The sequence below is a fragment of the Lissotriton vulgaris genome, chromosome 3_1 (assembly GCF_964263255.1).
Source record: "Lissotriton vulgaris chromosome 3_1, aLisVul1.2, whole genome shotgun sequence".
Lineage (NCBI taxonomy): Eukaryota > Metazoa > Chordata > Amphibia > Caudata > Salamandridae > Lissotriton > Lissotriton vulgaris.
In genome coordinates this window covers 142174342-142188985 of record NC_141689.1, presented here as the reverse complement: position 1 = coordinate 142188985, position 14644 = coordinate 142174342, and positions in this window count along the sequence as shown.

Sequence of the window (14644 nt, the reverse complement as noted above, 5' to 3'; positions counted from 1 at the left end):
AGACGTCGTAGCAGTCCAGTCCAGTCCAGTCCAGTCCAGTTTCCGAGGCCTTCAGTTTCTTGCTTCCCGGTGAGTACCGTTGTTGGGAACGCATCTAGACGGGTTCATTAATTTGTGCCCGGTCAAGACAGGTCTGGGTACACAGACCTGGTCCAGACGTGTTCACTTAGGTGGATACGGTCCGACGTGTCTCTTTATGGGACCGGTATTGTCTGTACTGTTGTAGCAGTGCATCTAGTTATCCAGTATTCTAGTATTGTATCTCGAGATTTTCAGAATATGTGTTTTCTATGTACCAGGTAATTTCAGTCTGACATGTTTTAATGTGTTTTAATGTCGTGGTATGAATGATTGTTTGCTATTCATTACTGTGTTTATTGTGCTCACGTTCCAATCAGTTCGAAAATGCCACTGTTCTCAAAATTACGTCAGATAGGAACAAGGAAAGGGATACTCGAAGAAGCAGTTCCCGTCCCTCCTAGGGACACTCCAGGATATTTTATGTACCATAAGCACGGCTTAGATGCCGTACTGTATCTAGATTTATGGGTAGATTACACTAGGGATCTGGAAGAGAAGTATAGATGGCCTGTCTCAGGGACATGGGATGCTGAGTGCATCATGAGAGTAGAAGAAGCATTGTGGAAAAAGAAAGCCAGACAATCCCAGAAAAATGCCATAGAATTGTGGCGTAAAGAATCGCATAGAAGAACAGAAAAAGCATTCAGAAAAGCAGAGAAAAGTAGAGAAGAATCTGAAAAGGCCAGAGAAAAAGAGTTACTAGAAGAAGGAGAACACGTCAGATTGGAACAATTAGACCGTCAAAGAAACGCACTCATTACAGGCATGTATCCTGTTCTTGCCGAGGGCCTGCCCAAGGCGACCCCGGAAGTACCCCGTAACTTGCCACCACCATTGGTCCCGACTAAACTTCATCACAAACAGACCGCAGCAGACATTTTCCTTTCTTCCTATTTAGATGATGTAGCCCCAGCATATACCAATGTACGCGTACAACCAGCTAATAATGTACAGCAACCTCTCCCGCCTGTTCAAAACGTACAGCAGTCTACTCAGCCCATTCAGTCTGTTCAAGACGCGTTACCCCCACCCACTCAAGACTCGACTTCTCCACCCGTTGTCACTTCCCATCCTGTCACCACTGTCCCGGTCACAACTATTCCTGTCACTACTACTACTACTGCTGTTCTTCCTACTACCAGTCCTTACAATCCTTTCGCTATACCGACAACCCAGGGTCTGCTTACATTACCTGCACCTACTTTTCAAACTATGACACCAGCAGTATCAACACATTCCGCTTCAGGAGGCGCCGTAGGAGGTCTGCCTACCACCCTGCCTCAAGTAAAACGAATGACATTCAGAGAAATAGCAATGCAACGTACGCCGAAAGCGGCTACATATGAAAACCTTAGACGGTACATTACAGATTGTAGATATGACTCAGTACCTGGCGAGGGAGACATGATGTTATTTTCGTTACGTCTACGACGCGTTACAGATTATTTGATTCTATTACCAGAAATGACTAACCATCTAGACAATATATATCATTTTATTAGAACAGGGGAGAGACCAGAATGTATTCGCGAGGCCATGGCACATCAGAAGGTTGAAACACAAAGTATGATCTTACGATTTCTGATAAATTGTTTAATAAGGGAACGAGATCGGCCAGGTGCTAGTAAAGAAGAGATGGATGTACTGATGAATTGGAGTAATAATATAGCTGATGGTAAACATGATAAACAAAATTGCATAAATGCCATGTACAGAAAGATCCGTAAAGAAATCGTAACAATGCACGAAAGAAAGAAGGCTGAAAGGGAAGCCGAGTCCGACAAGAATGAATCCTCAGAGGAGGAGAATGTAGATGATACAGCAGAAAACCAAGGCAGAATAGCCTACGTAGGTAGAGCGAGGCTTCCTAAACAGTATTCTTTTGACAGACCTTTTGACAGACCCATTCGTCTAGAAAACAAGAAACGTATCCTTTTTCCCATACCTGAACAATGTTCTCTTGAACATGTATTCCAAGACACCGATAAAATACTGAAAGAAAGAATAGGTTACCATGAACTTAGTTCCATGCGTGATCAGGAACAAGCACGGTCAGCAGTCCAATGGGCTGGAAATGATAGTATATATATAAAGATGATTCAGTAGCGCAAACATTTTTTAGCCTTACCCCAGACGAACAGCGACTAGCTGGTATGTACATGATTCAACATCTCATTACACTATATGAAAGTCAGCATTCTGATCCAGGTCCCCTATATAATATATTGGAAGAATTACTCCTAAAAAGATGGAGAGGCCTAGGTACCGATTTAATTAATACCATTCTAGAACAACGCCACAAATACAGAACTTTCCTGACTCCACATTTTGTTTCTGTTCCACCTCCAGTAAGACAACCATTTCACCTAGACAGACAGAATCCCTTACGAGAAGTTCATCCCGTCCTGACCCCAGGGGGTGAGCTCCAACGAGTATTCGTATACACTCCTTTGACCAAAATGGAAATATTGGAAATGAAGAAAATAGTGCCCAGTCATGATAAAGATCCGGCAGGTTTTCACCGTGAATTAAAAGACATGTTACTCATGGGAGACTATACGTATCCCGACATTCTTAAAATGTTAAAGGTATTGTTGCCAGCAGGTATTTACGAAAAACTGAAAGAGAAAGAATGGGAGGTGGGAGATAAAAAGATTATTTGGACTGAATTAGAAGACGAAGACAACAGACGAGTCCCAGGCACAGGTCTTGGGGTCAAAACCAAAGCGTTACCAGGATTATTAGTACAAATCTTGCCTAGATTATTGACAGTTAAAAAGGAAGACTGGGATGCAATCTCAGCCTGCAAACAGGAACAAGACGAAGAAACTAGTGATTTTTATTCCAGATTCGAGAAATGTTTCATTATTAATAGTGGCCTGAAAACAAGTAGCGAATCATATCCACATCTTTTTGTGACCAAATTAGTCGAGAATTCCTTGCCCCAGGTTAAAAAAAGAGTACTGAAAGTCGAAATCACATGGCAAGCAAATACGCCTTCCCAAATGTTACAAATGATACAGTATCACCAGAACAGAATTAGAGAGGAACACGATCATGAACAGAGACATATGAAAGACACGAAAATGAAAGTACTAGTTGCCCAGTCCGTCCCAGCAGATGGTCAGAAGAGGGGTAACACACAGACTAATCATTCTGCAGCTCCTGTTAAAGGGAATTGCAATTACTGTAAACAGCCAGGTCACTTCATAAATGAATGTGCCGTTCTAAAATACAATATTGCTACAGGCAAAACGAAAGAAAGACCGCGTCCGCCTAGACCAGAACACGTTCCACAGAATATTCCACAGAATACGCAACCTCCCCAGAATGTACAACAACAGACAATAGCTGTACCCCAGCCCCAACCCATTGCTGCAACGCAACATGTCACACAGCAAATGTACCAGTATGCACAGTCAGATTACCCCGATTATCAGCAGTATACATGAAACAGCCTAGAGAGGGAGGTTGGCTAGCCCCTTATCGAGGTTCCTGTAGATCAAGATGGTCCCTATGTACATAGTCAGGTATTAGGGAAAGACAGAAAATTTTTGATTGACACAGGGGCGAGCAGAACTACCATTAGGCATGACGAGGTTCCAGGGGCTCCCCTCTCAGGCTCACAGAATGTTTCCCTCGGATTTTCAGGAAAGCCTATTGTTAACGAAGTGTCAAAGCCAGTTCCCCTTGCAGTTGGTCCATTGTCCCGTACTACAGATCTGTTACTTACGAAATCATGTCCTGAAAACTTGCTTGGTATTAAAACGCTGAAAGCTCTAGGAGCAGTAATATGTTGTTCTCCGGAAGGAGTGAGATTATTTTTACGTGACTTTAAGGGTCATTATGTGTTGAGAGATTTTGATCCAAGATTGAAAAATGTTCCACAGCATTTATGGGCGCAAGGTCCAACTGATGTAGGTTGTATGCACATTACTCCTTATCGTGTCACACTTAAGCAAGGTGTTGTACTGCCCCGAATCCGACAATATAAATTGCCCCCCGAGGCTGTAGCAGCCTTACTGAAAATTATTGACGAACTCATTGCCCAAGGAGTAGTTGTAGAAACTGACTCCAATGTATGTAATTCTCCAATCATTCCAATTCTTAAAAGAACTGACCCGAATGCACCTCCAGTCTACAGATTGGTAATTGACCTTCGAGAACTCAATAAATGTATAATACCACAGTACCCAGTAGTCCCAGATATTTCTTCACTATTGACTGCCATTGATTCCGAAGCAGCGTTCTTCACTGTAATTGATCTCAAGAACGCCTTCTTTAGTGTCCCCATTCATCCGGAAAGCCAGTACCTTTTTGGATTCTGTTTAAATGGCCGAAGCTTCAAATTTGCACGTGCACCTCAAGGGTTCACGGAAAGTCCTAGTATTTACAGCCAAGCACTGAAACGACAACTAGACAGTATTCACATGCCTACCGACACTGCTCTACTGCAATATGTAGATGACTTGTTAATTACAGCACGGACCGAACGTGACTGCGAACGCGCGTCACTGACAGTCTTGTATTTTCTGGCCGAAAAGGGGCATAAAGTGTCCCCTTCGAAGCTAAAATTCTGTGCCCAGCAAGTGGTATACCTTGGGCACTTGCTGTCCAAGAGGGGTAGACAGTTGACACCAGATCGTATCCAGCTAATTGCACATCTGCCACAACCCAAGACACAAAAGTAAGTACGGGCCTTCATTGGCCTCACTTCTTACTGCAGACAATGGATTGCCCAATATGCATATCTAGCCAAGCCACTCATACAGTTGACAACACAGGAGGCAGCGACTTCGACTGTCCTCCCTTGGACTCAGGAACATACACAAGCTTTTAATGACTTGAAGAAAACTTTATGTCAAGCACCTGTTTTAGCGACACCATGTTACAGTAAACCTTTCACGCTTTTTGTCACAGAACGCGATGGCACAGTGTTATCTGTTCTCACACAAGATCAAGCAGGACACCATCAGCCTTGTGCTTATTTTTCTAGTACATTGGATCCAGTAGCCCAGGCTTTGCCTGCGTGCATAAAATCTGTTGCAGCAACAGCTCTAGCTATTAGACAAAGCGATTCAATAGTGTTAGGACATCCCTTGACAGTACAGGTTCCACACTCCGTGGAAGTTCTTCTGAACCGAACCCAGACTCAACACTTGACCATAGCACGACTGACAGGTTATGAACTGACACTGTTCCAGCCACACATAGAAATCAGACGCTGCAACATACTCAACCCTGCCACGTTGTTACTCTCGAGTACAATTGATCCAGCACCACATGACTGTGTAGAGGTCATTAATACAGTGACAAAGCCCAGACAAGACTTGACAGACATTGCATTGCCCGACCCAGACCTGACACTTTACGTGGATGGTTCATGTATGCGAACAAGCACAGGAGAGTTAGTGGCCGCATATGTAGTGACCACTGAAACTGAAGTCATAGAAACACATCGTATTGACACATTATCTGCTCAAGCTGCAGAGCTCATCGCTCTGACCCAAGCCTGTATACTAGCCAAGAACAAGAAAGTAAACATATACACAGATTCACAGTATGCATTCGGAGTCGTTCACGACTTCGGTGTTCTTTGGGAAGAGAGAGGTTTTTTAACTTCTCACGGTGCCAAGATCCAGCACGGTCCCCTCATTCAAGCCCTGTTAGAAGCAATACATTTGCCTACAGCCATAGCCATCATGAAGTGCAAAGCACATACTAAAGTCACCGACACTATTTCCCAGGGTAACGACCTGGCAGATCGAACAGCCAAACTCACAGCTCAGACAGACATACCGACTGACATGACAAAGACTGAAGTACCTTCACTGACACATTGCCTGACAGTTAAGGATCCCACACTAGACGTACTCGACATACAGACACATGCAACCCCAGATGAAATCAAGAAATGGACTGAACAAGGAGGGGTCCAGACAGATCAGGGATGGATGACGAAGGGAAGAGCCACATGGTTCCTCCCCGACTCTATGGTTCAAGTTATCATTAACACAGCACATAGTCCAGCACACTTAGGAGAGAAAGCCATGCTAGACAGTTTACAGAATCTTTGGTTCAATAAACATTTACGAGCAGCAGCGAAACAGAAAGTGCGTACTTGCATGATCTGTTGTCAGTTCAATCCAGGCAAAGGTGTTCCCGTGGAACAAGGTGGATTTCATCCTCCTGACCATCCTTTTGAAGTGCTCCAGATGGATTATATCCAGATGGACAGATGCCGAGGATTCAAGTATTTCCTCGTAGTAGTATGTGCTCTTTCCCGATGGACAGAAGCATATCCAGTCCCCAATTACACTGCTGTAACCACTGCCAAACAGCTGGTCCCTGAATTTTTCCCGCGATATGGTTTGCCCCGTGTCGTGTATTCTGATAATGGACAGCCATTCTCGTCCGAGCTTATGAAACAGGTATCACTCCTGTTAGGTTACCAGTGGAAGTTCCACTGCGTACGACACCCTGAAGCAGCCGATCTCATTGAGAGACATAATAAAATCCTGAAAACACGCTTAGCAAAAGTCCGTGCAGAAAAAGGCGTAGATTGGATAGTTGCCCTGCCAGTTGCCCTCTTTTACATGCGAATGGTAGCTCATTCTAGAACAGGATTGTCCCCGTATGAGATTATTTTTGGTCGTCCCCCGAATATGTGGGGTACGCATATGCCCCGAAAGATTACTGATTTTGAAAGTAATATGTTGACAGATTACTTGGCTTCCTTGATGTCTGCACTACAATCTTGTCGTTCACAGGTCGCGGCTGCCTTCCCAGACAACACCCAAGTAAAACCGCATGAAGTCGTTCCAGGAGAATACGTCTACGTGAGAAATTTCGACAGGACAAGTCCGCTGGAACCCAGATGGAAGCAGCCAAAGCTGGTGTTGATGACAACGAGGACCGCCGTAAAGCTAGAAGGTCGCAAGGGATGGCTACACTCCAGTCATATTAAGAAATTTCACGGACTGTGTCCAGAGACTCCGATTAAGGACTGCCCCCTTTCCGACACTGACTCTAAACTCCCCCTGCTAGAGAAAACTCCTCAACAGGAGTATCGTTCCAAATTGAGGTCTAGTAAGTCAGACAGCATTTAATTGTTTAAGTCCCCCTCGGGTGAAGCGGTTAGACAGGTTTTTGACATGTATAAGATAGACCCAAGTAGTCAGAGAGATAGGCGAACTGAAAAGAGAAAACAATACTGTAAAAGTTTGCACAGCCGATGCGTCATCGCATTAATTTTCATGTTTCTTCTGAGTCTTACGATCATATGCATAAGTTTAATGCTACATGTTTTCTTTCCTCTTGATTCTCATGTACATGCTTCCTCTAATGATACTGTAGAACACACTTTCAGTGACCTGCCTCCCCACGAATTATCCTATCGTTTAGCAATGCGCAACAATACATTCATCCGTATGTTACATCATTCTCACCAGACCAGCAATGCCACCAATTGCTGGGTATGTGGCCGACTCCCTCCCTATCAGAAATACAAGGGAGCTCTGCCCCTCTTTCCCTATCCGTTCACACATAATGGTTCGTGTGGTGCATGGTTTACTTTAATGTCTTCCCTAGATAGTAAGTCCAAGGTTTCCAAAGGCAATTGGATATGGGGGAACCTGAATACAGTTATGAATGAAATATGTTTCCCAGACAAGGAAGGTCTTCCCCAAAGGACAGGGACCGATCTAGAAAATGAAGTGTATAGATTAGGTAATTTTACACTTAACCTCATGATCCTGAATGTGCAGTCTGAGACTAATTCGGACTTGCCGTTTATTACAGTTTTGCCAGTGAAAGGTGAATTATGCGTCAGAAAGAATGGTTCAGTACATCTAGGACACAGTGATTGTAATACTGTGGTCGAATTCAGTGATAAAGGAAAGTCTACTTTCAAAGCTTCCCGCCATTCTTATTTTATATGTGGTCAGAGAGCCTATATACGTCTGCCATTAGATTGGGATGGGACGTGTTATATTGCGTTCCTATTGCCACCTGTTTTCCTAGCCCCGCCTGATTATCATCGAAATCCACATCTTGTGCATGTAAGACATAGGAGGGAGATCAAGACCCCGATTGTCGACCAGACTGAAACAACATGGGAGCAATATACAGATTTCAATAAAGGATTCTTTTTCTTTGTAGGTCCTGTCCAGAACAGTAAATTGATACGCAAATTAACCAGAACATTAGAAGCAGTAGTGAATGAAACTACTTCTGCTTTAGGTAACCTGACCGAGGAGCAGTCTGCTATGAGACTTGTTGTTCTTCAAAATCGCCTTGTCCTTGACGTCATCCTGGCCGATAGAGGCGGGGCTTGTAGAGTCATCGGATCCAGTTGTTGCGTGTTTATTCCTAATAACGCGCCATCCGTATATAAGGCCATAACTCGGCTTCATGAAATTGCTCACCTGATACACCAGAATCCAGGCTCCTGGACTTGGTCCGGTTGGCTCTGGAGTGTGATATCCGCCTGGGGATGGAAATTGTTATCATTCCTAGGAATAATATTGGTCATAGTATTCAGTTGTTGTCTCTGTCTGCAATGTGGGCCAGCGATTTGCGGCGTGTGCGCCACAGCTTGTATTCCCCGTCCAAGTACTCGTTCCCGAATAAAGAAAGAAGAACAAATGATGCTTTACGAACAGATAGATGGTCTCATGAATATAAATATATCCTAAAGGGTGTAGTAGGGTCCAAGGAGGGAATGAGGTAATAGAAATTTTCAGGTAGCTAATGTGTCCCCCACTCGCACCCTATCCATGCACCCATGTTTCCTTGTATGTCGTGTAACTTCCTTCCCGTACATGCTAGAAAGACGCATATGCATTTGTGTCCATCCTTAACATGTCAGCTATCCAGTCCTGCAAGAAAATCCCGTTAATTAGGCTTCTAGGCCTATGGTGCCAACGTCTTTACATGGTACACTTCTGAATCTCGCACACGTTTTCTCCATGTTTCCTGGCTCAGTTGAGCTAGGCCCTTAAACGAGGCCCCGAGTCTCATCTCTCCTGTCTCCGAAAGTTGTATGCATCCCTGACCCTTGCCTTACTTCCTGCCCAGTGAAGCGGTGCCCGGCTCGGCCTGGCCTGCCTGCCAAAATCGTATTTTGCCTACAGTTATCTGCTCAGCCTCCTCGAAAACACATTCCAGTCTAGTGAAATAGGTAAACATATTCCCGGCTACAGAGCAAAGGGCCCGGCCTTCCTGTCCTCCTTGCAAGTGATTTACTGAACCCGTTACCATGGTAGGCCCATGGCCCCGCGCATTGCACCAAGACACGTATGCACGCACTAGCATTCAGTATTGAACAGCCTCTGCCCGAGAGACCTTTTACTTCAGACACTACATCCTCCAAACATGAGATATCAGATATGCTATAGGTACAGGTTGCTCTGACATCCCAGACATCAATCTCCTCTACTAGGGCTAAAGTCAAAGCCCCCAGTTCTCCCCAGTTACACGTCATGCTCAGTTGCGCGCGCATCCAGGTCATAGGTTTCTGCTGATCCTGCAACTTTCTCTTTGCATCCACCCACTTGTGACGTTTCTTGTGACGTTTTCTCTGACATGTTCAGTGCACGCCCATGTGTACGCCTTTTTACACGCCTCCTGTTACGCACATGTGTTCTTATCTCTCTCTTTTCACCTGTTACGCCTACTGTATTCATTTCAATTATACTGTTTTACTATATATAATGTGTAATGCTAATAAAACTTTGAATGTCCCTTCCTGAACCTTAGCGGTGATGGAACATGATATCCTGCAACTCGAGTCGCATAATTAAAGCCCGTATGACTCAGATACCACGGACTCTGCCTCTCATTTGATTGAGCTGTCCTTTATTGATAAGTAATTGTATGGAAAAATTATACGGTAAAATTATTTACCACAATGCTCTGGCATTCCGGTGTGGCAGAACACTGCCGTACCAGCAGAGCTAGTTAACAGCAGGGGCTCTTTATCACCTCTTCAAAGAAGCTTGGGTAATCCACTTAACTCTGACCAATCAGGACAGACCAATGGAAGGCTGGATCTTGTGTTACAAACAAGAACATCTTACAACTTCTTGTCTGTACATTTTAGGAGATATTCAACAATATGATATTGTTGAGTTTATTAATACTATTCAGGGAAGTCTTTGAATGGTATCTCTAGACTTCTCCTACCAAGAGTTGTTAGTTAATAACTTCTTGCCATGTTAACCTATGTGGCATGGGATTTGCGAAAGGAAAAATTACTTAGGCCATTTTTCCAGCACCAGGGCTTATAAAAACATATTTTATAAGTACCCTGCATTTATCTACTGCACCCCCGCCCCTGGAACACCTAAGGAGACTTTAGGGGTTCTGAATATGCAACAAATTGCAGATCATCCCTCCACAGTTCTCCTAGCACCAAAGTCGATTTTGGGCAGCACTTTATCACAAAGTAGGGAGTGAAATGTGCAATTTCACTTAATCCAGGGCATATACAACTCATTGTATAAGGGTCCTCTCTATAACTACTTGGCCCCCTACCTCTGGGACACTAAAGGGAGACCCTGGGGGTACATAATATGCACAACCATTGTAAGTTATCCATTATTAAGTGCCCCAAACCCAAGAGTAGAATTAGGGCACAATATACTCTTTATAAACAGTCTTACAACAAAGAGACACTTTTAAACTGACCTTAGGCTTCAGCAGTGCACACATGCAAATACAGAAAGGGCTGCTGGCCTCTTAACTACCATGCCCTATTATATACTAGGGATTGATATGTAGTTTCAATCCCTCTGCTCTATTATGTACAAGGGCCTTATGGGGTAGATCATGCAAATCATAGGGGTACCCAAACACATAGTGTACCCTACTGTATGCAGGTGTTTTCACTGTATTCTAAGTGTGTCTCTTTCAGCAGAGCACTGGCCCTGGGCCTGGTTAGGCAGAGCCCAGAGTCAGTTACCACCAGTACTAGTCAGCAAAAAGTTGGGGGTGCCCAGGGCTGAGGATGATGTTCCAACAAAGACATTTTGGAGAAGAGCAGGGCCTTTGGACTAAGATAATTTTCGATTACTTTAGCAAAGCATGGCTAACGAGTACAATGAGGGTGCTAGCTGAGCTAGCATGCCTCCATTAATTTAGCAGAGCAATAGAGAGGGACTACATGCACTCCATAGTGCATAATGAGAGACACAATTTAACTACTCCAGGTGGTGGAGACATGCGCAGTAAAGCTGTCATTTGTTTAAATCTGTTCACAAATTCTTTTTTTAACTGTACACTTTGTTTTATCTAGAACTGTGATACAAATCTGATTGAACTGTAGGCACAAACCTGTTGGAATTTTAATTCGGAGCACCATCTTACACCACTGCCGCCACCTCTACACGGTCTAGTGGCTGCGGGGGCCACAGCTGCTGCTCAGCAGGGCTGATTGGTGGGGAGGGGCAAGGGACTACATATGTGCCGGGCAGGAGTGGATGCGGTACTGTCACACTGAAGGCGTGCCTAAGGCAAGCCCGTCTGTATTTGTCTGCACCCGAATGGGACCAGAAGGCAGGACCCCTGGTCAAATTCAATCCTACTCGGCGGAGGAGTTGTGGGCAGTAGATCACAGAGATCACCCCCTGGAGAAGCAGGTAGAAGGCATACTTTTAGCCGGAAACTTGCTTCACAGGGGAGATGAGAGAGTAGGGCCACCCAGCCCCATATACCTAAGGGCATGGATTGAGGAAACCTCATGGATTTAAGGGCCTTAGTACTCAACACACACTCCCTCCAGAAACATAGTTTATAGATTTTCACTCTCTTTCAGGAGGAAGCTCCGGACATCCTAGCAGTCACAGAACCCAGGGTTGATGACGGCCCATGTCCAGATATTGTAACAGCCCTACCCATAGACTATGATGCCCTATGGCACAATAGACAGGATGGGAAAAGAGGGGGTAGCGCTACTCTATAACAGCTAGTAGTAGTAAAGCTTGTCGGAGCTTAGAGAGTGCCGAAATGTTAGTGGCAAAAGTATGCTCCAAGTCCCTGTGCCTGGCAATAATGATGGTGTACCATCCCCCTCGATCTACCCCCCTGTTTAACAACCTTCTCACTGAAATAGTCTCCAACCTACGCTCCCGGTAACTACAACTCCTGGTGTGGGGGGCCTTCAACTACCACTGGGACCAGATAGGCAGTCGGTTAGAGGAAACAATGGCCACAATGGGGATGCAGCAGCTTATGGTTTCTCCCTCCCAGGAGAAGGGACATACCCTAGATCTCATCTGGACCACTCAGCCACCGGCTAGGCTGACAGACATCAGACCCTGTAGCTGGTTAGACCACTACCTGATCAGGCTCCGGATCCCCCAGGCTAGGCGCTCCATGCAACCCCCCACCCAGAATTGAGTGTGGTACGAAGATGGAGCCCACTTGAGGCAGGCAGCCTAGGGGATGCTCTGCAAGGTAACTTGCTGAGGAGATTACATTCAGAGGATCTCGAGGACAAGAGTGAATCCCTCACCAACCAGTTAAGAGCAGACATCAATTGGTAGGCAACCGCTCGCAGGGAAAGATTGAGGAAAAAGGGCAAGAGAGACCCCTGGTTCACAGAGGAACTAAGGTGATAGAAATGGACCCTGCGCCAACACGAGAGGCGGTGCCATTAGTCTTATGACCCAGAGGCAAATACAAAAAAACCATTATGGCAAGAAAGATCAAGTACTACGAGGCCAAGATCATGGAGGTGGATAACATGCAAAAAGAAACCTTTAGAAGTCTGATGGAACTCAGCCAAAAGCAGGTACAGGAAACAGTCGCTAACCCAGAGCACTGTAACAGGTTCCTGACCTTTTTCATGGATAAAGTAAGGGACATCCTAACTTTCATACATAATACCCCCATTCGCCATAGCCCTCTGGTTATGAATGAACCACAATGTGCCTTTAAGGAGGGTTTTGCCTCCTTTCCGAAGCTAGACCATGACTCCTTGTCCCACATTATGGCTCAAATTAAGTCAGGCTCACCAGCGGAGCCATGCCCTTCAAGGATATTCAATATGGCTCTACCAGTGATAGAGGGAGAGATTCTCGCTCTGTTCAATTTATCTCTGGAAACTGGGAGGGTCCCTAGTAACTTTAGGGAAGCCAGAGTAACCCCCCGACTGAAAAAGGCGGGACAGACGTCGTTAACCTGAAGAATTATAGGCCTATATATCATCTTTCTTTTTTCACTAAAATACTGGAACAGCATGTCCTTAAAACCCATCTATATTAATTGAGAAACATCAGCAACTTGAAGTTCGGCAGGCAGGATTCAGGGCCCTCCACAGAACAGAGCTGATGATGCTGGTGTTGTTGGATGAACTCAGGCTCATGGCCGATAGCAGGAAGCTGTGTGCCTTGGTTCTACTAGACCTCTTGGCTGCATTTGATACGATCAACACCAGCCAACTCCTGGCCCGAGTCATGGACATGGGCATCGTGGGGTGGTATTTCAGTGGATCTCATCCTTCCTGACAGCCCGGACTCAAAGGATCCTGATGAGTGGCTGCATGTCCAATAAAGGGGCATTAACCTACAGAGTCCCACAAGGGTCAACACTTTCTCTGCTTCTGTTCAACATCTAGCTCAGGCCGTTGGTGGTGACCCTGGCCCACATGGACTGCCAGGTGTTCAACTACGCTGATGACACACAATTAATCCTTCAAATTGACAATACCTCACAAGTCAACTTACACATGCAACATATCCTCAGATACATTGTTAACTGGATGCCAGCTAATTTACTTGAAACCAATCCGGACAAAACCGAGGTCCTAGCCATCACCACAGTAAGCAACCCATGAACTGACCTCTTTTGGCCATAGGAGTTGGGTGCCACACCTACTCCAGCTCCAGTCGTAAAAAGCCTCGGCATTAAAATAGACTACAAGCTCACATTCTCTAATCAAGTGTCTACTGTGGTTGGGACCTGCGTGGGTCTCCTGAGATAGATGAGGACGGTGGTGGCTGCACTGATTGTGTCCCCCCTGGATTACGGCAATGGGCTATATATTGAACTTCCTGAAAAGCGGTTAGGCAAGCTGCAAGTAGCTATGAATGGTGCAGCCAGGCTGATCTTCAAGCTCCTCAGACATGCATGGGCCACATATCTTTTGCAACAGCGACATTGACTCCCCGTCAAACAGTGAGCCAGGTTCAAGGGACTCTGCATTGCCCAGAAGGCCCTTCATGGACAGGCTCCAAGTTTACATCAAAGAGCACCAGGGGAGATACGTCCCAGGACATACCCTCCGGTCATCTGATGAAGGCCGACTGGCCTGTCCATGGTTAAACACAATGACTTAAGGGGGGGTCGAGCCTTCTCGGTCTTTATCCCACATTTGTGGAATAAGCTACCAGAAAACCTTTGTAAGGAAAAAGCACTTCTCGCATTCAAAAAGAAATGAAGACCCTCCTGTTTACAGACACCTGGACATAACACAATTTGACCTGGGACTAACAGGCAGGCACTGGGGGGGTCCACAGCTACTCTCTTTTAGCACTCAGAGACCTGCTGGTGATTATGCACT